Below are 24,939 nucleotides of genomic sequence, written 5' to 3' on the forward strand. Positions count from 1 at the left end.
GGTTTCCTTTGCTGTGCAGAAGCTTTTTATTTTGATGTAGTCCCATTTGTTTATTTTCTCTTTAGTTTCCATTGCCCTAGGAGCTATATCAGTGAAGAAATTCCTTCGGCATATGTCTGTGATTTCGCTGCCTGTGGCCTCCTCTAGTATTTTTATGGTTTCCCATCTTATGTTTAAGTCCTTTACCATTTTGAGTTTATTTTTGTGTATGGTGTAAGTTGGTGGTCTAGTCTCATCTTTTTGCATGTATCTGTCCAATTTTCCCAGCACCATTTACTGAAGAGACTGTCTTGACTCCATTGTATGCTCTTGCCTCTTTTGTCAAATATTAATTGGGCATAGTGGTTTGGGTTGATTTCTGGGTTTTCTATTCTATTCCATTGATCTATATGTCTGTTCTTGTGCCAGTACCAAGCTGTTTTAAGAACAGTGGCTTTGTAATATTGCTTGATATCTGGTATTGAGATCCCACCTACTTTGTTCTTCTTTCTCAGGATTGCTGCAGCTATTTGAGGTCTTTTTTTGTTCCAGATGAATTTTTGGAACGTTCGTTCTAGATCTGTGAAATATGGCATTGGTATTTTAATGGGGATTGCATTGAATCCATAGATTGCTTTGGGTAGTATAGACATTTTGATGATGTTGATTCTACCAATCCATGAACACAGTATGTTCTTCCATCTGTTTATGTCTTCCTCTATCTTTTTTCAGTGTCCTGTAGTTTTTCACATATAGGTCTTTTACCGCCTTAGTTAAGTTTATTCCTAGGTATCTTAATGTTTTTGGTGCAATGGTAAATGGAATTGCTTTTTTAGTTTCTCTTTCTGTAAGTTCACTATTGGTGTAAAGAAATGCCATAGATTTCTTGGCATTAATTTTGTATCCTGCTACATTGCCAAATTGGCTTATTAAGTCTAATAATTTTTTGATGGAGTCTTTAGGGTTTTCTATGTACAGTATCATGTCATCTGCAAATAAGGACAGTTTTACTTCTTCTTTGCATGGACTAGTTTTTGAACTTGACATAAGTTGAATTGTGCGGTATGTACTCTTTTCTGTCTGGGTTCTGTCTTGCAACATTGTGTTTATGAGATTCATTGTTATTAGTATTATTATTATTATTACTATTTGATTTTCTTTTTGTAGTTGGTAGATAGTCTTTTGGGGAAGAGATAAAGGGGGCAAAAGCATACAATGGAGTAAAGACAGCCTATTCAATAAACAGTTCTGGGAAATTGGACAGATACATGCAAAAAAGAAAAAGAAGCCAAACCACCTATTTACACCATACACACAGATAAACTTAAAATGGATAAAAAACTTAAATTTAAGTTGTGAAACCATAAAAAACCTGGAAGAAGTCATAGGCAGTAAAATCTCAGACCCCTCTCATAGCAATATTTTTGTTGATATATCTCCTTGGGCAAGGGAATCAAAGGAAAAGATAAATAAATAGGACTACATCAAACTAAAAAGCTTCTGTATAGCAAAAGAACCCAGCGACAAAATGAAAAGGAATCCACTCTATGGGAGAACATAATCACCAATGATATAGCTAATAAGGGATTAATATCCAAAATATATAAAGAACTTATACAACTAAACAACAATAAATAAAACAATGCAATTAAAAAAATTGGTGGCCCTGTCTAGTGTGTTTCAGTTGGTTGGGCATCATCCAGAGCACCAGTAGGTTGCTGGTTGGATTCCTGGTCAGGACAAATTCCTGTGTTGCAAGCTCGATCCCCAGGGGGCGGGGTGGGGGGGTGGGGGTGGGTCTTGTAGGAGGCAGCCTATCAATGTTGTGCTTTCACATTGATTTTCCTCTCTTCTCCCTTCCTCTCTTGCTCTATAAATCAATAAACTATTTAAAAAATGGGCAAAGGACCTGAAAAAACACTTCTCCAAAGAGGACATACAGATGGCCAATAGACATATGAAAAAATGCTCAATGTCACTAATCATCAGAGAGATGCAAATTAAAACCATAATGAGAGGTCACCTCATCCCTGCCATCAGTAAATCAACAAACAAGTGCTAGAGAGGATGTGGAGAAAAGGGAACCCTAGTGCACTGTTGGTGGAAATAGAGACTGGTGAAGCCACTATGGAAAACAGTATGGAGTTTCCTCAAAAAATTAAAAAAAGAACTGCCTTTTGACCTAGCTATCCCACCTCTGAAAATAACCCAAGAATCTTGAAACACCAATCAGAAAGAATATATGTACCTCTATGTTCCTAGCAGCATTATTTACAATAGCCAAGATCTGGAAATAGTCCAAGTGCCTATCAGTACATGAGTGGGAAAAAAAGCTATGGTACATTTCAACAATGGAATACCTTTTGTGACAGCATGGATGGACCTGGAGATTTTAATGCTAAGCAAAATAAACCTGTCAGAGAATGACAAATACCATATGATCTCCCTTATATGTGGAATCTAATGAACAAAACAAACTGCAGAACAAAATAGAAGCAGAGTCATGTCATGTTAGAGAGGAGTGTGGTGGGGCAGATGGAAGGTAATGAATAGCTAAGGAACATATATGCATGGCACATGGACACAGAAAACCATGTTATTAGGGCCAGAGGGAGGGAAGCATGGGCCCTGGGTAGAAGGGGGGAAATGTTGGGGGAAATGAGGGATATCTATAATAATGTCAACAATAAAAATAAATTTAAGAAATTGAATGGGACACTTGCAATCCCTGGTGCAAGTCTTCCCTGCTTGGGAACCGGAATGTATTGAACTACAGCAACCAGAATTGCAGAGATGGTAAGCAGATTCTCCACATAAATCATTGGATGTGATGGTGTGTGGAGTTAATTTTATGTTAACCCCTTGGTTCCCAGATGTATTTATTTCACCTACTGGGAACACAGTACCATATAAAGATCATTGATTTAGGGTGTGTGCCACATTCTGGAGGATAGAGACCCATTCTTGCATGTTTTTATCTTTCAGTTGACATATTGGCTGTGCCTTAAATGGGTCCTTTAACTGCTCTGTGAACCTGGAAGTTTTTTGTAATGTTGAATGTAGCAGGCCTAGTAGATCCTGTGAGCATGGGACCACTGCTGGACCACCTTTGCTGTAAAATGGGCCTTTCAGTCCAATGTGACATAATGTAGGATCTTGCATTGGTGGATAAAATATCTTTTTTTCAAATATTCTTCATAAGCCCTTTAAACATGGTGCTGGCTGAAACCCTGTGGGCAGGGCAGGCAGACTCATACTTGGAATATATGTTGACTTCAGTCAACACGAATGGCCACTTCTTCCAGGGTGCAAGGAGTCTAGTGTAACTAACCTGCTATCAAGTGACTGGATGGTCTCCATGAGGGATGGTGCCATAACAGGACCACTTGTCCCTAATCTGATGAAAGAAAAAGAGACAAAAGCCCAGAAGTACAGAGAGTCCCAAACAGATGAACCCAAAGAGGCCTTCACCAAAACACATCCTAGTTAAAATGATAAAGGTTAAAAACAAAGAGAAAATCTTAAAAGCAGCAAGAGAAAGAAAGTTAGTAACCTACAAGGGAGCTCCCATAAGATCATCATCTAATTTATCAACAGAAATATTTCAGGCCAGAAAGATTGGCACAAAATGTTCAAAGTGATGAAAAGCAAGGACCTGCAACCAAAACTACTTTATCTAGCAAGGCTATCATTGAAAATTGAAGGAGAAATAAAGAGCTCCCAAGAAAAAGCTAAAGAAGTTTATTACCAACAAACTAATATTACAGGAAATGTTAAGGGGGTTTCTTTAAGAAGAAGAAAGAAAAAAAAAACAGGAACATTGTTATAAATAATAAATATCAGCAATAAACACCTTCCTATAAATAATTACTTTAAATGTAAATGGCGTAAATGCTTCAATCAAAAGACATAGGGTAGCTGAATGGATAATAAAACAAGACCCATATATATACTTTCTACAAGATGCCCACCTCAGAACAAAAGACACACACGGACTAGAAGTAAAGTTATGGAGAAAGATATTTTATGCAAATGGGAAAAAAAGCTGAGGTAGCAATACTTATATATGACAAAATATACCTTAAAGCCAAGGCTATAATAAGAGATGAAGGCCACTACGTAATGAAAAAGGGATAGTAGAGGAGTTTAATACCTCATTCATATCAATGCATAGATATTTTCGACAGAAAATCAACAATATAACAGTGGACTAAATGGATCACATAGATTGATATCTTCCATGTATTTTACACTAGAGCAACAAAATATACAATCTTTTCAAGTGCACATGGAACATTCTCTACAATAGACCACATATTAGGACATAAAACAAGTCTTAATAATTTAAAGAAAACTGAAGTCATATCAAGCATCTTCTCTGACCACAATGAAATGAAACTAAATATCAATTAAAAAAATGAAAACAAACAAACACATGGAAGCTAAATAACACATTACAAAACAATGGGTTAACAATGAGATCAAAGAAGAAATTAAGCCGAAACCGGTTTGGCTCAGTGGATAGAGCGTCGGCTTGCGGACTGAAGGGTCCCGGGTTCGATTCCGGTCAAGGGCATGTACCTGGGTTGCGGGCACATCCCCAGCGGGAGATGTGCAGGAGGCGGCTGATCAGTGTTTCTCTCTCATCGATGTTTCTAACTCTCTATCTCTCTCCCTTCCTCTCTGTAAAAAATCAATAAAATATATATATAAAAAAAGAAGAAATTAAAAGATGCCTTGAGACATATAAAACGCATATAAAAATACAGCAACCCTAAATCAATGGGACACAGTGAAAGCAGTCCTAAGAAGAAAATCATGGCATTACAGGCTTACTTCAAGAAACAAGAAAAATCTCAAATACAATCCAACCTTATACTTAAAAGAAATAGAAAAAAGATAAACAAAGCCCAAAGTGTGTAGAAGAAAGAAAATAATGTCATAGCAGAAATAAATAGAATAGAGTCTAAAAAAACACACACAAAAGGTTAATAAAACTAAGAAGTTGTTCTATGAAAAGATAAGCATGATTTTACCATAGGCAAATTGATATAAGTTGCCATTTTCAAGAACCTGTCGAGTATGTTACAGTAAATAAAGACTTATTGTATTTGAATAAAGAGTCTTTTGTCTCCAAAGAAAAAAGATAAAGATTGATAAACCTGCAAACAGACTCATGAAGAATAAAAGAGAGAGGATTCAAATAAATAAAATAAAAAATGAAAGTGGAGAAGTAACAACCGACACTAAAGAAATATAGAAGATTAGAGGCCCAATGCACAAAATTCATGCACGGGGCTTGGCCTTTGCAGCCCCGGCTTCATCTGGAAGGTAGTCCGGAAGGTCGTTCAGCTCTCCAGTCTGATTAGCATATTATGCTTTTATTATTATAGATTATAAGAAAATATTACAAACAACTATATGCAAGAAAATTGAACAATCTGGGAAAAGTGGATACGCTTTTGAAAACATACAATCTCTCAAAATGAATTAAGAATTAGAAAATCTGAACAAACCAATTACAGCTGATAAAATTCAAGCAGTAATAAAAAAATTCCCAACAAACAAAGTCCAAGAGTGGATGGCTTCACAGGTGAATTTTGCCAAATATTCAAAGAACTTACACCTACCTTTCTCAAACTACTCCAAAAAATTCAAGAGGAGGGAAAACTCCAAAGTTCATTTTATGAGGCCAGCATTATCCTAATTCTGAAATCAGATAAATATGCTAATAAAAAGAAAATTATAGCCCTCACAGTGGATAGAGTGTTGGCCTGCAGACCAAAGGGTCTTAGTTGGATTCCGGTCAAGGGCACATACCTTGGTTGCAGGCTCCTGCCCGGCCCCAGCCCTGGTCAGGCTCAGGCAGGAGGCAACCAATCGATGTGTTTCTCTCACATTGATGTTTTTCTCTGTCTTTCCCTCTCTCTTCCACTCTCCCTAAAAGTCAATGGAAAAATATCCTTGGGTGAGGATTAGCAAAAAAAAAAAAAAAGAAAAGAAAAAGAAAAAGAAAGTTATAGGCCAATATCCCTGATGAACACAGATGCAAAAATCTTCAACAAAATATTAGCAAGCCAAATTTAGCAGTACATTAAAAAGATCATACACTGTGATCAACTGGGATTTATTCATTCGATACAAGGTTGGTTCAATATCTGCAAATTAATTAATGTGATACATCACCTAGACAAAACATAAAACTCATATGATCATATCAATAGATGCAGAAAAAGCATTTGACAAAATCTACACCCATTTATGATAAAAACTCTCAGCAAGGTGTGACTAGAGGGAACATATCTCAACATAATAAAGGTCATGTATGACAAACCTACAGTTAATATCATACTCAATGGGGAAACTAAAAGTATTTCTCTTAAGATCAGGAACAAGTCTGACCCATGTGGCTCAGTTGTTTGAGTGTTGTTCCATGCACAAGGAGGTTGCTGGTTCGATTCCCAGTTAGGCCACATGCCTTGGTTGCTATCTCAATCCCCAGTAGGGGGTGTGAAATCAATAAAAACATAAAAAAAGATCAGGAAGAAGACGGATGTCCATATTCACCACTCTTACTCAACATACAGCAATCCTACACACAGCAATCAGACAAACAGAAGAAATAAAAGGCGTCCAAATTAGAGGGAAGAAGTAAAACTGTCATTATTTGCAGATGACATAATATTGTTTATAGAGAACCCTAAATATTCCCCCCAAAATCTACTAAAACTGATATATAAATTTAGTGAAGTAGCAGGACACAAAATAAATATCCACAAATTAGTTGCATTTTTAGTATATTTAGTATATTTAAAAAATGTTTTAATGATTTTGAGAGAGAAAGGAAGGGCGAGGGAGATAGAAAGAGAGACATCAATATGAGAGTGAAACATTGATTGGCCGCTCCCTGAATGCCTACTACTGGGGATTGAGCCTGCAACCTGGGCACGTGCCCTGACCAGGAATTGAACAGGCAAACTTTCAGTGTGCAGGGCACTGCCCAACCAACTGAGCCGCACTGTCCAGTGCTAGTTTCATTTTTATACACACACAAAACCTGAAATATCAGAATGGGAAACTAAGAAAAACTTCCATTTATAATTGCATAAATAAAAGGTAACTAGGAATAAATTTAACCAAGGAAGTAAAAGACCTATACTCAGAAAATTATAAGACACTGAAGAACAAAATCGAAGAAGATACAAATAAGTAGAAGCATATGCTGTGTTCATAGATAGGTAGAATTAACATTGTTAAACTTTCCATACTACCAAAAGCAATCTATAGAATCAATGCAATTCCTATCAAAATACCAATGGTGTATTTCACAAAATTAGAACAAATAATCCAAAAATTTATATGGAGCCACATAAGACTATGAATAGCAGCAGCAATTTAGAGAAAGAAGAACAAAGTTGGAAGAATCACACTGCCTGATGTCAAATTATACTACAAGGCCATAATAATCAGATCAGCATGGTACTGGCATAAAAGCAGATATATACATCAATGAAATAAAGTAGGGAGCCCAGAAATGAACCCATGTCTAGGTGGTAAATTAATATTTGACAAAGGAGGCAAGAACCTAGAATGGGCTAATGACAGTCTACTCAATAAATGATGTTGGGAAAATTGGACAGATACATGCAAAAATAAAAAACTAGATTACTTTCTCAAAACATATACAAGAATAAACTCAAATGGATTAAAGACTTAATGTAAGACTCGAAACCATAAAAATCCTAGAAGGAAACATAGGCAGTAAAATCTCAGACATTTATTTTAGTAATATTTTGACCTAATGTCAAAAATTTTGTCTGAATTATTAACTTTTAATGTGTAAAATTCAGTATGGCTTTCCATTTGCAGATAAATAAATTAGAGAGAGTTTCAGCATGTGTTAAATAATGAAGGAATATCAGATACTTTATCTAAGAATTTCCTAGTAACTGAGGCAGGAGGACAGAAAAAAAAAAAAAAGATTAGAGTGATGAGATAAAGCCAGTGTTGTCCAGGAAAAGCTAGGGGTACCAAGATAGCAGGATTAATTTATAAGAAAGAATCTTTTGTGAAAAAAACTATCCCTGATTCCTAAATGTAGGCATGAGTAAGCAAGATTTTAAAGTTGAAAATATTGTTGAGAAAACTTGCAGATTTAATAATATATTAGTATCCAAAGGAAATGATGGTTTTCAGTTATCTTGATTTTAGTACAGCAGACACAAAAGGACCTGGATCTTTAATCATTTTGGCAAAAGGAATTTACCCTCTAGTTTATCCACTGACTAACCTTGAATGAGCAATGGGATTTTGGAGGACTAAAGTCCTAACTTGATGCTGTCCAATGGAAATATACAGTGCAAATCATACATGCAATTCAAAATTTCCTTGTAGCCACATTATAAAAAGTAAAACAAAACAGATAAAATTAATTTTAATAATATATTTTATTTAACTAATTTATTGCATTTTTAAATTTTAATACATAATTGATAAAAAATTATTAATGAGATACTTCATATTTTTATCCCGTTTCAAATTTCAGTGTGTGTTCCACACTTATATCTCTATTGAGACACTAAATTTTTAATAGTTGAAGTGAAGTGCATTCCTACTAAAACAATAAAATTGTGTTTCACAAAAAATATATATTTCTTAAGTTTTAAAACAAAGAACTTAAAATAAAATAAAAAATTCAGTTCCTCAGTCATATAGCCACAACAGTACTCAATAGACACATGTGGCTATGGGCTGCCATATTGGTCAGCATAGCTATCACCAAAGAATGTCCTTAAGATTTTCATGAAGTCCTGGCCCGTGTGGCTCAGTTGGTTGGAGCATTGTCTGACACACCAAAAAGTGGCAAGTTTGATTCCTGATCAGGGCCAGGTTTTGGGTTTGATCCACGGTTGGGGCATGTTTGGGAGACAACTGATCCATGTTTCTCTTTCATCATAGATGTTTCTCTAGCTCTCTTTCTTCCTCCTCCTCTCCTCCTCCTCCTCCTCCTCCTCCTCCTCCTCCTCCTCCTCCTCCTCCTCCTTCTCCCCCTCCTCCTCCTCCTCCCCCTCCCCTCCTCCTCCTTCCTCCCTCCCTCCCTCCCTCCCTCCCTCCCTCCCTCCCTCCCTCCCTCCCTCCCTCCCTTCCTTCCTTCCTTCCTTCCTTCCTTCCTTCCTTCCTTCCTTCCTTCCTTCCTTCCTTCCTTCCTTCCTTCCTTCCTTCCCTTCTCAAATCAATTTAAAAAGTGTGTCTTCAGGTGAGGATAAAAAAAAAAAAAGATTTTCATGCAGTTGAATCCTGCTGCCAATCCTCTGGCAAGAATTTATTGGTTTAGAATAGTCATAGTTTGTGCACATCTGGCTGTTATGGATTGAATTTGTGTCCCCCCAAATTCATATGTTGAAGCCCTAACCCCTAGTACTTCAGAATGTGACTGTACTTGGAGATAGGGACTTTAAAGAGGTAAGTAAGGTAAAATGAGGTCATATGAGTGATCTTGAATCCAACATGACTGGTGTCCTTACAAGGGGAGGAAATTTGGACACATGGAGAGACAAGGGACACGCATGAACATAGAAGAAAGCCATGTGAGGGAATGGTGAGACGATGGCCATCTGCAAGCCAAGGAGAGAAGCCCCTGAGGAAACCAAACCTGCTGACATCTTAATCTTTAACTTCCAGCCTCCATGGTAGAGAAAATACATTTCTGTTGTTTAAGACACCCAGTTTGTGTTATTTTGTATGGCAGCCTGAGCAGACCAATACACTGGTCCAGCACAGAGTAGGTTAAAAAAAAATCAGAACAACCCTTCACCATTTCAGATGTGTTCTTTCTAATTTTTTACCAGCTTCATATATGACTGTTCCAAAATCCTTAGAGCTTGACTCTCTGAAAACTAATTTCAGAAAAATAAATGGCCAGGGGATGTGTTTTTTTAAAAACTGACCTTGTGTGCAAATTCTTTAGTGGTTTGTTGAACAGGATGCTGTGTTTGTTTTCCATTTAAAAGGTGGGGAGTGAATGATTCACATCAACAAACCACAAAAACACAGCTTTGAGGTTCAAAATGAAATGTCCATGTGCATCAGGCCGAACCTCTTGCCTTTATCTATCACACACATCAAGCCTCTTCATGATCACCAAAGTTCGTTAATAGCATTTGTGTCTATGCTAATACAATCAGAAAATTATGCAGACGGTCTATCTCTTCCCAGAGAGAACAGGGTGATCAGCCATTAGTGATTTACACTGATGAGCCTCCACTAATTGCACAGAATGTAATTAGTGATTATATAATATTTGAGCTCTTGCAACTGTCATTAATGTCCACAATTCACCAGAGATGGGCCCTACTGAATGGAGTATGATTGCCACGTGCTAAATCTAGTTAATCTGAGGTATGTTAATCAGCACAGGATGCACTTTAGGCAGTGGTTAAAAGCTCTCATGACCTCAGGAAAAAACCCTGCCATTTACTAAAGTCTGAATTGCTTACAATAGGGATCTCTTTCAAAAGAGAAATTTAATAATTAAATGGCCTGGAAAACTCGAGGGCAGAGTTATTGGGTGGTATTGACACTTTTCTGTAACAGATATGGTGACAAAATGTTATAATAGTGCTGGTATTAATTTATGATACATATGTTATATGCTGAGATTATTATGGTTTTGTTATGTGACTAAGGAGAAGTGGATTAAGAAAATGCTCTTTTTAAGAGGGAAGATGACTATAATTACCCAGAGCCTTCTTAGAGCACAAGTTTGGAGGTTCGTTTTACAAAAAAAGTTTTAGAAGTAGTAACATTATAGTTATATTTTGCTTCCTATAATAAGTAAAAGTTGGGCTCTAAAATGGATTTACATGATAATACATTTCGTGGGGTCCTGAGTCATGATAGATTTTTAAGACAGTTTTTTGTAGCAGATGCTGTTGATGCCCTACCCTGTGTTCACTCCGTCACTGAGTTCGCCTACAGCTGCAGTATGCAGTTTCCATAGAGAGGTGGGAAAAAGTAGGTTTATAGCATATTCATACAATGGAATAATACGCAGCCATAAAAAGGAAGAGACTCGTGGGGGCAGGCTGGAAGAGGTCAATGGGGAAAAAAGGGGACATATGTAATACTTTCAACAATAAAGATTTAAAAAATGAAGAGACTTTATTTTAAATAAGCAGTAGTAAATTTAATCTATTGGATAAAAAGAAATGTCCTAGATATAAAATATAAAATAAGGTAGATTAATTTTGTCCAGCCTGCTTTTAATTCCTTCCAGTAAATTCTTGATATCAGATATGGTTTTCTTAATTTTTGACTGGTTCTTATTCATGGTTTTTATGTATTTTTTCATGCCCATGTGGTTCCTACTAAATTCCGTGTGGTTCCCATTAAGTTCCTTATAGTTCTCACTAATTTCCTTGGGCATGTTATATCCATTACTCTGAGGTCTAAGTCTGATAAATCGCTTGCCCCCATTTCACTTAGCTCTTTTTCTGGAGATTCAGCCTTTTCTTTCATTCAGGGTTTTTTGTTTGTTTGTTTGTTTGTTTTTTCTTTGTTTCCCCATTTTAGCTGTCTCTTTGTGTTTGTTCCTATTTATTAGGTAGAACTGCTGTGACTTCCAGTCCTATGTGGTGGAACTTATGTTATAAGTGTCTAAGTGTCTTGTGGGACCCAGTGGTGCAGTCTCTTTGATATCCTGAGCTAGATGCACTAGGAATGTCCTTTGTGTGTGTTATTTGAGTTCTCCTGTTGTAATTGGGATTTGAATGTTGTCCTGTTCAAGGGTGTGATTTCCCCTCAGGCTCATTGACTGTGAGGTTCAAACCCAACCATGTCATGTGAGCTGTTGTACAGGTGTTGACAGAACAAAACAAAACAGAACAAAACAAAACAAAAAAACAAGATAGGAAATAAAAATATCCAAAAGACCCCAAAAACAACAGGGAAAAAAAAACCCACAAAGGAAAAGAGAGTTAAGAAAGATAAGAGAAAAATCATAATAAAAGAAAATAAAAGGAAAGAAAAAATACAAGAAGAAAAAAAAGGGAAAGAAAAATAGAATATGAAAGAAGAGAATGGAGATAAAAAATAAAAATAATGAATAAGAAAAAGAAAATGGTAAAAAAGAAGAGAAGAAAAAATTTGAAAAGGAAAATGGGAGAGAAAGAAAGAGAAAAATAGAATAAGAAAAGTAAAGAGAAAAATAAGGAATATGTAAGAAAAAAAGATAAAAAGCAATAAAAATGATTTTTTTTAAAAAAGAAAACTAGAGCTCTTAGAGTTTTGTGTCTGCCAGGACCTCCCTTTGTATCCTGCTCTTGTGTTGATTGAGGCTGACTATTTATATGCCTGTTTGGGAACTCCCAGGAGGCACTTCGATGCTAGCCACTGTTTGAAGCTGTCAATCTTTGGCTCTCAGCAACCTGTTTGAGGCTCCAAGAGATCCACTGGTAGTAGCTGCCTCCACAGAGCTTGGCTGCACATGGGAGGGGCTAAGCTGCATGCCAAGGTCAGCTTATTAGCAACATGGGGCCCATGGACAGGTCAGCAAATGTCGCAAGGCACCTTGGGATTCCATCCTCCTCCACCTGCCAGCCCTCTGTCAGACTTATTCATGGAAAAGCCTGTTTCTGACAGGGCTCTTGGTGGAATTGGGAGAATGGGACCTCTGGGTTTCCCATAAGGGGGAGGTCCCATTCATATTTCAGGGAAGATGGTTGGTGTATTCCCCCACTCCAGAGCCACATGTCTGAGTCTGTCCCAGAATATTTCTCTGACTTTGGCAGGGCGGAGCCCCTTGTAAGCAGTTGCGGGGTGAGGGGTGGGGGTGGGGGGAGGGAGTGTTCTGCTGGAAGCCAGGACCTACTATCAGCTCTTTCATGGTGGAGGAAGGGCCAATCAGGTTCTCAGCCCCAAAGCTAGTCACTGACACCTCCTGAGACTGCTCAGAGACAGGCTTAACTTCCGCTGCTGCCTCCTCAGCATGTGTCAAGATGCAGAGTGGGGTGAGTGGGATTACTGAGGGTGAGGTGAGTGAGATTCCTGAGGGTGGGACAAGCTCTATCCCTGAGGGCCAGGTAATTGCCTTTCTCTAGGTTGCTGCTGTTGGGAAGGCTTGAGCCTCTAAGGCAGCAGTTCTCAACCTGTGGGTCGCGACCCCTTTGGCGGTCGAACGACCCTTTCACAGGGGTCGCCTAAGACCACCCTGCATATCAGATATTTACATTATGATTCATAACAGTAGCAACATTACAGTTATGAAGTAACAACGAAAATAATTTTATGGGTCACAACATGAGGAACTGTATTTAAAGGGCCAGAAGGTTGGGAACCACTGCTCTAAGGAAAAATGGTTGCTGTGGCATCAGAATCAGAGATGACTGAGCACAGGTGTCTGAGCAACCACTCTTCCACGTCTCCCCCTGCCATGCATCCCACCTAACCTGGTGAAGGAAGAAGACACACAAGTCCAGTAAGTGCAGAGAGTCCCAAACAAGATGAATCCAAAGAGGCCCACACCAAGACACAGCCTAATTAAATTGACAAAGGTTAATGACAAAGAGAAAATCTTAAAAGCCGCAAGAGAAAGAAAGTTAGTTACCTACAAGGGAACTCCCATAAGACTATCAGCTGATTTATCAACAGAAATATTTCAGGCCAGAAAGAATTGGCACAAAACATTCAAAGTGACAAAAAGCAAGGACCTTCCACCAAGACTACTCTACCTAGTAAGACTATCATTTAAAATGGAAGGAAAGGCTTTTGTTTTGTTTTTTCAAGATGGCAGAAAAGTAGGTGAATCTTTCTTGCACCTTCTCCCAGCACCCAACTGGAAATAAAACTAGATTGGGGAACATTCACCCTGACTTACCAACTGAATACTAGCTGAAGAGGAGGCTTTTAAACAAGGAAGGGAAGAAACCACCTCAAGACTGGGAAGTTGAGAAAATATACTAGAAATTACATCAAGGAAGACTTTAAGATGTTAAAAAATTCTGTTTATGAGGGTGTGAATATGAGAGTTTTGGACAGTAACAATGTTTGTATGATTAATGAAAACATTTCCAAATGCACATTTTTCAAAAAGCTCAATCACAGCATGTGTTCTTTTAAAAAGCAGTTACTCACCTGGCCGATGTGGCTCAGTGGATTGAGCATTGTTCCATGCACCAAGAGGTCACTGGTTCAATCCCTGGTCAGGGCATATGCCTGGGTTGTGGACTCGATGTCCGGCAAGAGGCAGTGGATCCATGTTTTTCTCTCTCCATCTCTCTCTCTCTCTAAAATTCAATAAAAACATGTTAAGAATATAAAAAATAAAAGCAGTCACTCATTTTCTTTCCTTGTTAAGTGAAGGTGACTTTTTTTTTTTATCCTAAAGGAATAGATTGTGTGTTTATTTTTTTTTTATTTGAAAAATATGTGTCAGGTCACATACTAGTGACAGCTACTTGTCATCACAGAAATGTCCAGAAGTCTGGAAACCTTTCAGTTTCCCTGTTTTCTTAGGGTGCATTGTTACTCTGTGTGGTTTGAAGGATTTTTATGGTCATTTCCTTGCTCATTACAAAATGTGATCAAGATTCAACCCTACTTTTGAGGTCTTGTATTTATAAATTTAACATCATAAATGGCATCCTGTTGCACTGTTTTGTTTGATTTATTTTATGCTTCAGCGTGATGCTGCACTAACTTGCTAAGAATGATGCACTAAATGCAATTTATGTGTTGTGCTTTCTTTGTCAACTTTACCATAATTCCTTCTTTTTTAAAAAAAAAAAATCAGTAATTCAGCCATTACATTAGTGATTACATTTACAGATTTCAATCTCAAATATTATTTTTAGTCACTTACTATAGAGAATATGATAGTCTAGTGACTCATAAAAATGGCCCTTAGTGTATTTCATTATTAGAATTGAATCTGGCAAACACTACAAAGTGAGATATGTAGGGAATATCTGTACTTTCATTCAACTCTAAGGCAAATCTTTTGAGGCATAATTTATTCTAATGTGTATATTTTCACATCTTCAGAATTGTATGCTATGCATTTCTAATAGTGTTGCTAATAAAGGAAGGCATTTTAACTTGCTGCCATATTGTTCTCTGTATAATTGCAGCCACTTTTACTGTGGCATGGGGAAAAGACTTTACCCAATGGTAAGTAGCCTTTTGTTTTTCTTTATTTAAAAGCATCAAAATTTTTTTATTAAGCTGAGTGAAACTTTGGTAACATATTGGATTGAGTATCTCACAACTTTAAACGCTGCTATAAAAATGCAGATGTTTGTTTTGATATGCTGAATGCTTGCTGTGCACATGTGTTGGTTTTCACCATGGTTTTACACTACCATCAGCTGACATTTTCAAACCACAGCATAAACATAGAGTTTGGCTCATTGTCAATGGTAATGATCATATATATATATATATATATATATATATATATATATATAACCTCACCCAAGGATATTTTTCCATTGACTTTTAGAAAGAGTAGAATAGAGAGGGAAAGACAGAAATATAGATGTGAGAGAAAAACATTGATTGGTTGCCTCCTGCACAAGCCCTGACCAGGGCCAGGGCCAGGGCAAGGGAGAAGCCTGAAACCAAGGTATGTGCCCTTAACTGGAATCAAACCTGGGATCCTTCGGTCCAAAGGCCAATGCTCTATCCATTGAGCCAAACTGGCTAGGGCTGATTATATATTTTTATTTCCAGTAATCTTATTTATAATTTTAATATTTTTTACTAAATTCTTATCACACAAATTGGATCATTATAGTGTTTATCTTGTGATAAGGCTAATAGAGGATAAAGAAAGTTAAAAAAAGAGTCAACTTTGCCATTTTTGGGGTTCCTTTATGCTTGTGATATTAGGATTACCTTTAATTCATGATTTTTTTTATTAGAATATTTTAAACCACTTTACCAAACTGGGAGAGTTAACTTAGTTAAAGTTAGGTTTATACAATCTATATATTCATTTAATGGCACTCACATTTAATTGGCACTCAATCCAATATATTATTACAGTAGCTGGAAAGCCACCAAGTGAGGGTGTTGTTCTCGGCTCTTTGGAGTGGAGAGATTCCCACTGTACTGGGGATACTTTAGGTATCAAGAATGCAAAACTCGCCCTGGTCGGTTTGGCTCAGTGGATAGAGCGTCAGCCTGCGGACTCAGGGGTCCCAGGTTCGATTCCGGTCAAGAGCATGTACCTTGGTTGCGGGCACATCCCCAGTGGAGGGTGTGCAGGAGGCAGCTGATCGATGTTTCTCTCTCACTGATGTTTCTGACTCTCTGTCCCTCTCCCTTCCTCTCTGTAAAAAAATCAATAAAATATATTATAAAAAAAAAGAATGCAAAACTCTGACATGGACCAAGGAAGGGCACTCGCATCAATCTGTATCCTATATAATAAAAGGCTAATGTGCAAATAGACAGAACAGCGGAGCAACCGGAACAACTGAACAACCAGTTGCTATGATGTGTGCTGACCACCAGGGAGCGTGCATGGAACATGGAAGGTGTCAGCCTTAGTGGGATGGTGGAGCAGGTGAACAGGGGCACCAGATCAAGGTAGGGCTCTGATCACTGTCATCAGGGCGAGCCTCTGGTGGTTACTGAAAATTTTTTGTTCCTATGAGCCACGGTCCCACTTGGTGCTTACACCTGCTGCCGGCAACGGCCCCGCTCGCACCTGCTGCCAGTATGGGAGCTGCCACTTGCACCCACTGCTGGTGCCCGGCTCCGGTCGCAATCGCTTGGTGCCATCAGCAGGTGCAGGCAGTGGCTGCCAGCCCTGATTGCCCCTGAGGGCTCCTCCACCTCCATCTGCTCCTGAGGGGTGATCGGGGCGCCAGCCTTGCTTGCACCCACTGCTGGTGCAGGCCCCAATTGCTCTGCTCCTTCAGCAGGTGCGAGTGGGGCTACCGGCAGGCAGGGGACTGAGGGCCACAGCGGGAGGGGCTGGGTGAGGGCGCAGAGGATGGGCTGAGACCTCGCAGCCCACAGTTCCTTTCAAGGTGCACAAATTTGTGCACAGGGCCCCTAGTATTTCAATAAACCTTAATCATGTTGCTATTTTTATATCAAAACTTATAAATAGAAATCCTAATTTTTTTTCTTCACCCAATGGATTGTCATGCATGCCTCACTTTGAAGACCCTGGCTTAAGGGTGTGTGTGTGTGTGTGTGTGTGTGTGAAGATAACTAAATTGGTATTGTTAGACCACTTCTAGTGTCAAGTGCTGTGCTATGTGAGCTAATTATATAGCAGCAAGTCACATTGATTGAGTGTTTATCATGGGTGCCACCAAGCTAAACCTTTTGCCCATACACCCTGCAACAACCCTATGAATTAAGTATTGTTACTTGCCTGTTATATAGGAGAGAGACGCTAGGTACTTCCTTGGTTCATCTGGAGACTTGCTTTGGGGGAAGGGATGGCTTTCAGTATCTGGAAATACACAAGCTTGCCCACTCCTCCTTTTGAAACAGGCATTAATATCATTGCTTTTGATCCTTCTGATTTTTAACTATTAAAATTCTTTTGGTTTTTAAGGAATACTTTTTAAAATAATGGGTATCCATGCATAATATCAAATAACTCACTTGTCACCTGTGTCCAAGATGGTAAGGTTAATGGGGCAGGAACCCAGCTGTCTTCAGCATAGTTATATCATTAATATCCAACAGAGAATCTGGCAGAGAACTCATGCAAATCTTCATTGAATGAATGCATGAATGAATTGCAAATTTTACTTTGTTGAATGAGTGAATTACAAAGAGAGTAACATAAAAGACTATCTAGAATATATGATAAGATTTGTCTTTACTGTGTCTCTTATAAGCATTCTTTAAAAATGTTTCTCATATTTGACCTTGAAAATGACAGTATTATCCCTTATATTTGACTGATTTTACTAATGTTGTCTTGCAGAAGTATTCCCTTTATAACTTAGCAATTTCTAAACAGGTGATCACAGTACCAACTAAAGCATCGTGCTTTGCATCTTGGATAAATTAAATTTCAGTCGGGTATGTATCAATTGTATATACACGAGCAAACAGTTAGCTAACTGGTAAGAATCCTGAATATTTTTCTAAGGGTGTTCATTTAGGATTTTAAATGGACTTTTGAGTGTGTTTCTGAGAGCATCTGCAGAAACATCCTCAACCTTTTCTGAAGTGGGTTCAGATGATTTTTTTCTTGACTCTAAAACTCAGCATCGTTGGCTCTTTCCTAGAGTTTTTCTACCTGTCAGCCTGAGAGGCTGTTAATTTCAGCAGTGTCGCATGGTTTTCTACCAACTGAATTGGCTCAACCGACTGAAGCTCCCTCAAGAAGTTTTATGGATAGCAAAAATTTTCAAGTGACCTATGATCTCAAGAATTACTTACTGATGTGTACACACACCCTCCTGTTCCCTAAGTACTCTTTGTTTTTTAAAAGAGCTCCATGTGTCACCACATGGAATCACAGAGGGCACCATTCCATGATCCCTCCAGTTACATCACCTATTGATTTATAAATTAGATGGAACTGGGAGAGATTTCCCCCTCAGCTGGCCTAGATTAATATGACATATGAGCTATAACTAAATCTAAAACTTTAAATAAGCTGATAAGAAGCAGAAAAGATCTTTTTGGTGTAGCATCTTTAGGGATAGAGGAATGTCCATGCAACTTGGCAATGAATGTGTTAACGTCAATCCGACTGGATTAAGGGTCTCCTGGCCAGCAAGCTCTGGCAGCAAGAATCTTTCCTTTGTCTCAGCATGCCCCCAGCTGGCAGATGGGGCTCACAATTTGCTTTCAAATATCTTCGCCTTGCCATAGGATTTGGTGATAAAAGGAAAAGAGGCACATGAAGATTTCTACAGTCTGCAACACTTTCAACAAATAATCTTTGTGGGTGATCTTTAGTTGTTGCAATATGTGAGGTTAAATTCGGCATTCTAATAGAGCTCCTTCTCTTCTGAGAGCAGGCAACTCATTTAAGCAGTTTATCTGCTTCAAGCTTTGGTACTTTGCATTTTTGCATCAACATTTTCCCATTCTCTTCATCCCTCCCTTAACCTGTGGGGTGAGAGAGGAAGGAACATAAACTGCGCTCAGGGTCCCACATGCTGTTCTGTTATGATCTGAATGGTTGAGCAGTAGACCCATGATGAGCAGGAGAAAGTCTGAATTCTGAGTTTCTGGAGTGTAGCAGATGCTGTGGGTACCCTGCCCATGTTTCCTTCACCTACCCCAGAGGCGGCCTGCTCACACTGAGCTTCCTTCACCATGCATGGGGCAGGCCACAGTGCCAGGGAGTTAACATCCCAGGAATGACCCTCAATCAATGAGGGGTGAGAATGAGCAGAAAAACTTTCTAATGGCCTGGCTTTTCAGAGGGACAATTCTCCACAGACTCTCAGAGGACTCTGGGAGGATTGAACCCTGGATGCCACTGTAGAAACATGGTCACTAGTGCACATTGGCTTCCTGCATGTCTGACTTTCATCACTTCCACACACTTTCATTGTTTCTCCCCAAACGGAGCCTGAGACAGGATTTGATTTCAGGTCTTTTGCTGGGGGGCAGATATCAAGCCAAACACCTGAAATCAAATCCTGTCTTAGGCTCCATTTGGGGAGAAACCCAAACTAAGGCAGCCTCTACCATTGGCAAAAGCTGCCACGGGCATGCCCAAGAAGAAGCAGTGGGCAAAAAGCCAGCCTTGTCTGTAGTCTCCACTTGGGTGTTTGGGTTGGTTACCATCACCCTCCACATTTTAATTTGGTTCCTGCCCCTTGTTGACAACCACCACAGTCAGGCAGGACAGTCTCTGGCAGGGCTCCTGAGTCCAATGAAGCACTGTGTACTGCACAGGCTTGCCTGGCTCTGTCCACAAACCCTGAGCCAAGTCAGGGGGATGGGGCACCAGAGAAAAGAGAGCTTCTTGCTAATTGGTGCATCCAAAGGGGGCACCAGTCATTTCCCCATAGGAATAATTTTTCTAATTTGCTTAAAGAGCCTTTAATTCTAGCTGTTTTGGACAATGGAGGATCACCAATTAGGTTGCCAACTGTGGTTCTTTTCTGGTTCCTGTTTTCTTGAGGAAGATGCTATGTGCTGCCCAGGGCAAGGCCCCAAGGCAACCTGAGGTCCTTTTCATGGAGGACTTTGCCTTTCAGAGATCACTACCTCCAAGGAACTTTTGACTGAAAGATCATGTAAAAACTGTGGGACTAAGACTACCTCTTACCATAAAAACAGTTGCAATACCATCTAGGTGTTTGCTTCATTTCAATTAAGTGGATTTGTATATGTTATTAAAAACAACTCATATAAACTATTGGGTAGTTTCTACTAAAAATAACCATATGTATAACAGCAATTTCACGCCTAGACATAGATTCAAGAGCAATGATTGTATACGTCTATAAAAAAAAAACACACTTTAAGACACACTCCTCCATTTCAAAATGTCCTACAAAGCAACAGTAACCAAGGAAGTATAGTACTGGCAAGGACTGACCTCTGGTTCAGTGGAATAGAATTGAGAGTCTAGATATAAAGTCATATGTCTATGGCCAACTGATTTTCAACAGGGTGCCAATATCATCCCATGGGGGAAGTATAGTCTTTTCAACCAAATGATGCAGGGGCAATTGGATATTTACACTCAAAAGATGGAAGTGACACCTTTACCTCATACTATATACAAAAATTAACTCAAAATGAATCAAAGACCTAACTGCAAGCTAAAACTATAAAACTCTTAGAAGAAAACATAAGGATAAATCTATTATGACCTCAGAGTTTGCTGTGGATTCTTAGGTATAACATCAAAGCACAAACATCAAAAGAAAAAAAAATAAATTGGAGTTCATCAAAATTAAAAACTTTTGTTCCCCAAAAGGACATTATTAATATACATCACAAAATGAGAAAAAAATAATTGCAAATCATACATGTGAAAAGGAGCTTGTATCTAGAATATAAAAAACTTATACAACTCAATAACAAAAATTAAACAATTCAATTAAAAATAAAAATGATTAATAAGCACATGAAAAGATGCTTGACAACAAAACCACAGTGAGTTAACCACTTTATAACCACTAGGATAACTAGAATAAAAAATACAAACAAAAACAAGTGTTGATGAGGACGTGAATTTTCACTTTGGAAAACAGTCTGGCAGTTCCTGAAAAAAATTAACATAGAGTTAACATATAACTAGCAATTCTACTCTTTAAATATATACCCAAGAGAAATGAAAACATAATCTTCACAAAAACTTATATATGAATGTACAAAGCAGCAATATTTATAATAGCCCAAAATATAAACAACCCAAATGTCCACCTACCAATGAATTTCTAAATAAAATGTGGTATATACATACAAGGGAATATTATTTGGTTAAAAAAGAAATGAAGTATTGATATATGCCACAAAATGAAGAAACCTTGAACACATTAGGTTAAGTAAAAGATGTTAGTCGCTAAGAACCACACATATAAACTTCATTTATATGAAATATCCAGAAGAGGCAAAACCATAGAGACCAGTAGATTAGCAGTTGCTTAGGGCTGAGGGTGGAACTGAGGGCAGAATAGGAGAGTGAAAGCTAAAGAGTACAAGATTTCTTTTTCTTTTTAAAAAATATATTTTTATTGATTTCAGAGAGAAGGGAGAGGGAGAGAGAGATAGAAACATCAATGATGAGAGAGAATCATTGATTGGCTGTCTCCTGCACAGCCCATACTGGGAATTAAGCCTGAAACCTGGGCATGTGACTTCCTGGTTCATAGGACAGTCAACCACTGAGCCATGGCAGCTGGGCCAAGATTTCTTTTTGAGGTGATAAAAATGTTCTAAAATTGACTGTGGTGATGTTTGTACACTGTATATGAATATACACAAAACCATTGAATTTATATACTTTAAATGGGTGAATTGTGTTGAATGGAATTTTTAGGGGTAAAATAGGCAGGTTTTAGGAAATTTTAAGAATTAAGGGGTCCACGGAAAAAGCACAGGGCTACAGAGCTGCAGAAGGTACATTTCCATAGAACAAGGGAGCTGGGAGCTGCAGAAGGTACATTTCCATAGAACAAGGGGGCTGGGAACAGCAGAAGGTAAACATTTACAGAATAAAGGGAAGGAAGCCCCTCATTCAGAGAGGGAAGAGGAGAAGCCCAATGGAAATAGGAGAACAATAAGGGAGAAGAAGAGGAGAACCTCACGTACCTCATACCTCAGGTGAGGTTTGAGCTCTGAAGTTGCTCTAGTGACCAAATCGGAGAGGATAGTGACCAATCAGAGGGGATGTCAGGGCACAAAGAACTGCAGGCTTTATAAACTGTAGAAAAAAGGGACTGAGTGGGACTCTCTCCCCCTCCCCATGTGAAAGTCTGTGCTTGTTTCTCAATAAATTTCCATCTTTTACTGTACCACCTTTTGTTTGTGGTTTCATTCTTTGACTCCACCGGATAAGAACCCAGGAACCATTCTGCCCAGAGGAACATCACGCATTCCAGTTCAATTTTTGCCTTTCAGTGTGATATGTGAACTATATTCCATTAAACCTGCTAAAAACATGCATTCCAATTGCCTCAAATTGGAAACAAACCAATTGCTCATCAACAGTAGAACAGATAAATAAATTGTGCTACATCATTCAATGGAATACTACTCAGCAATAAGAAATAAGAAATGTTACATGCCATAGCATTGACGGATCTCTTAGGAATTATGCTGGGAGAAGAAGGCCACACACAGAGTGTGCATACTTCGTCAGTCCATCTACACGAATGTAACTGATGTATTGATGCACCATCCAGATCCTCCCAACCTTGAGGACTGAACACTCAAAGCTTAGAGCTGAGCCTCTTCCTCCTCTGCTGTTGTCCTAGCTAAAAAAGTCACCTTGCCCAACGTCACTTATGGAGGCAGTCTAGATTCCACTATTGGTCAATGTGGGGTGTAAAGTCTGTCCCCTGGCACCAGTGTGAGACCACTCTGCAGGACCATCCCAATTCCAGAGGTCCCTGTGGAACCGCCCGAGAACTCATGAACGCATCGCAGTCCAGCTTCCTCCTGCGTCTTTCACCCTCGAAGGCACTGATACTAAGAATGCTTCCTAAAAATTGTTCTGCATGCAGTTCTCCATCTCAGCCTCTGCTTCCTGAGGAAATTGACCTAACAATGAAGTTTGAGATCAAACAAAACTAATTGATGATAATAGCATTCAGAACAGTAATTACATTGGGACTGGGGAGGGAGTGTGTGTTGTTATTGTCTGGGTAGGGGCACAAGCCAAAGTTATGGGGTCTGAAAATATTCTCTATCTTGGTCTAGAACGGTGCTTACACAGATGTATACAGGGTGTCCCCAAAAATGTATACACACTTTGAATACCATTATTAATCCCAATGGGTTAAATCTGAAAAGAAAGAAACATCAATTGAGCTATCAGCTGTTAAAGTGCATATACATTTTTTGGGGGGATATCCCATATTTATGTAAAAAATTAGTGACTTATACCTCAGACTGGTGCACTATTAGCTTTACTGAATGTTTATTACATAACTCTCTTTAGTGTTTGAGTTCCATAGAAATTATTCCACCCTTGTTCTTTGATGCACAGAAATAAGCTAATGGATCCAGATATCATGATCCTTCTTTGCCTTTTGCAGGGCTCCAGGGCCTGGTGTGTCCCTCATCTGTTCTGAGCTGCAGTGTGTAGACAACATCCTGTATATCCGCAGGGCTGGGTGGGCCACTCTGTGTTACACTGTAGATGGGTCTATGAGCCCCAAGGCTGTGAGCTCTGCCCCAAATTTAATTTGCTCATCTGTGAAATGAGGGAGTCAAACATGATGATTTCTTGCTTGATATTGCTTTATTTTTCTTTTTGCAAAAACATTACCAAATGTAACTACACCAAAAACCCTCCATAAAACTCTAAACTATAGGAAGCATAAAGAAAAGAATAAAGAATCTCGCCACCCAGGGATAATGGCCATCAACAGTTGGGTAAGTATCCTTCCTGACACTTCTCTATGTGGGCTGCATACTCCCTGTGCCCTCCTCAAAGACCCTTGCCCACCTTTGAAGTCCAATTGCTGCCACTGCCACCAACTGTGCCAGGGTAATCTCAGCTCATGGACCTCTGGTGAGGTAGCTTCCCTTTTGGCAGAGGGCAATGCTTCAGAGGAGGCAGCTGAGGCAGGCTGGGGGATGGTACATGGCCTGGTAAAGGGGAGCTGGGCAGGCACCAGCAGCATATATATATATATAATGTGTAGAATTATACATACATAGAATATTACCTTACTGAGGTATATGCTCATGTATAGAATGTTACTTCACTGAGAATTATAGTACAGTTCTTTTTGTGATATGTAAATGATTGTCAATTTCAACTTATACATTTGCTATATACTCAGTGGGGCTGCCCCGCCCATTACATTTCCAAATACTCTGATGAAGACGTATTAGAATAAATTTCAATTAAGTCACAGCAAAATCAGCACTTAAGACATAATGCACGGTTACACACATCATAGTGAATAACAGTTCTTAATGAGCCACAGTCTTTCAAGTTTTTAAGTAAAGGAAAACAAAAGGCTACTTACCATTGGGTAAACCCTTTTCTTTATGCCACATTAAAAAATGGCTGCAATAGTAATAGAAAGAGTAATATGGCAACAAATTAAAATGTCTTCCTTTACTAGCAACACTACTGGAAATGCACAGCAAAAAAAGCTGAAGGTTCGTGTCCCTTGAGGGACGTTGGACTGGGGTCCATCTGCTCACTGCCACCCTCTAGAGGGCGCGCTGCTGGGCGTCAATTTAGTCGCCACACAGACCCTCTGGGAAGCCCAAAGGGTTTCCGCTAACCTGGTACTGCAGCTCTTTTGGGATCTCTGGGGAATACCTTCACTCTGC

This window comes from Myotis daubentonii, chromosome 8 (assembly GCF_963259705.1).
Source record: "Myotis daubentonii chromosome 8, mMyoDau2.1, whole genome shotgun sequence".
NCBI classification, from domain to species: Eukaryota; Metazoa; Chordata; class Mammalia; order Chiroptera; family Vespertilionidae; genus Myotis; species Myotis daubentonii.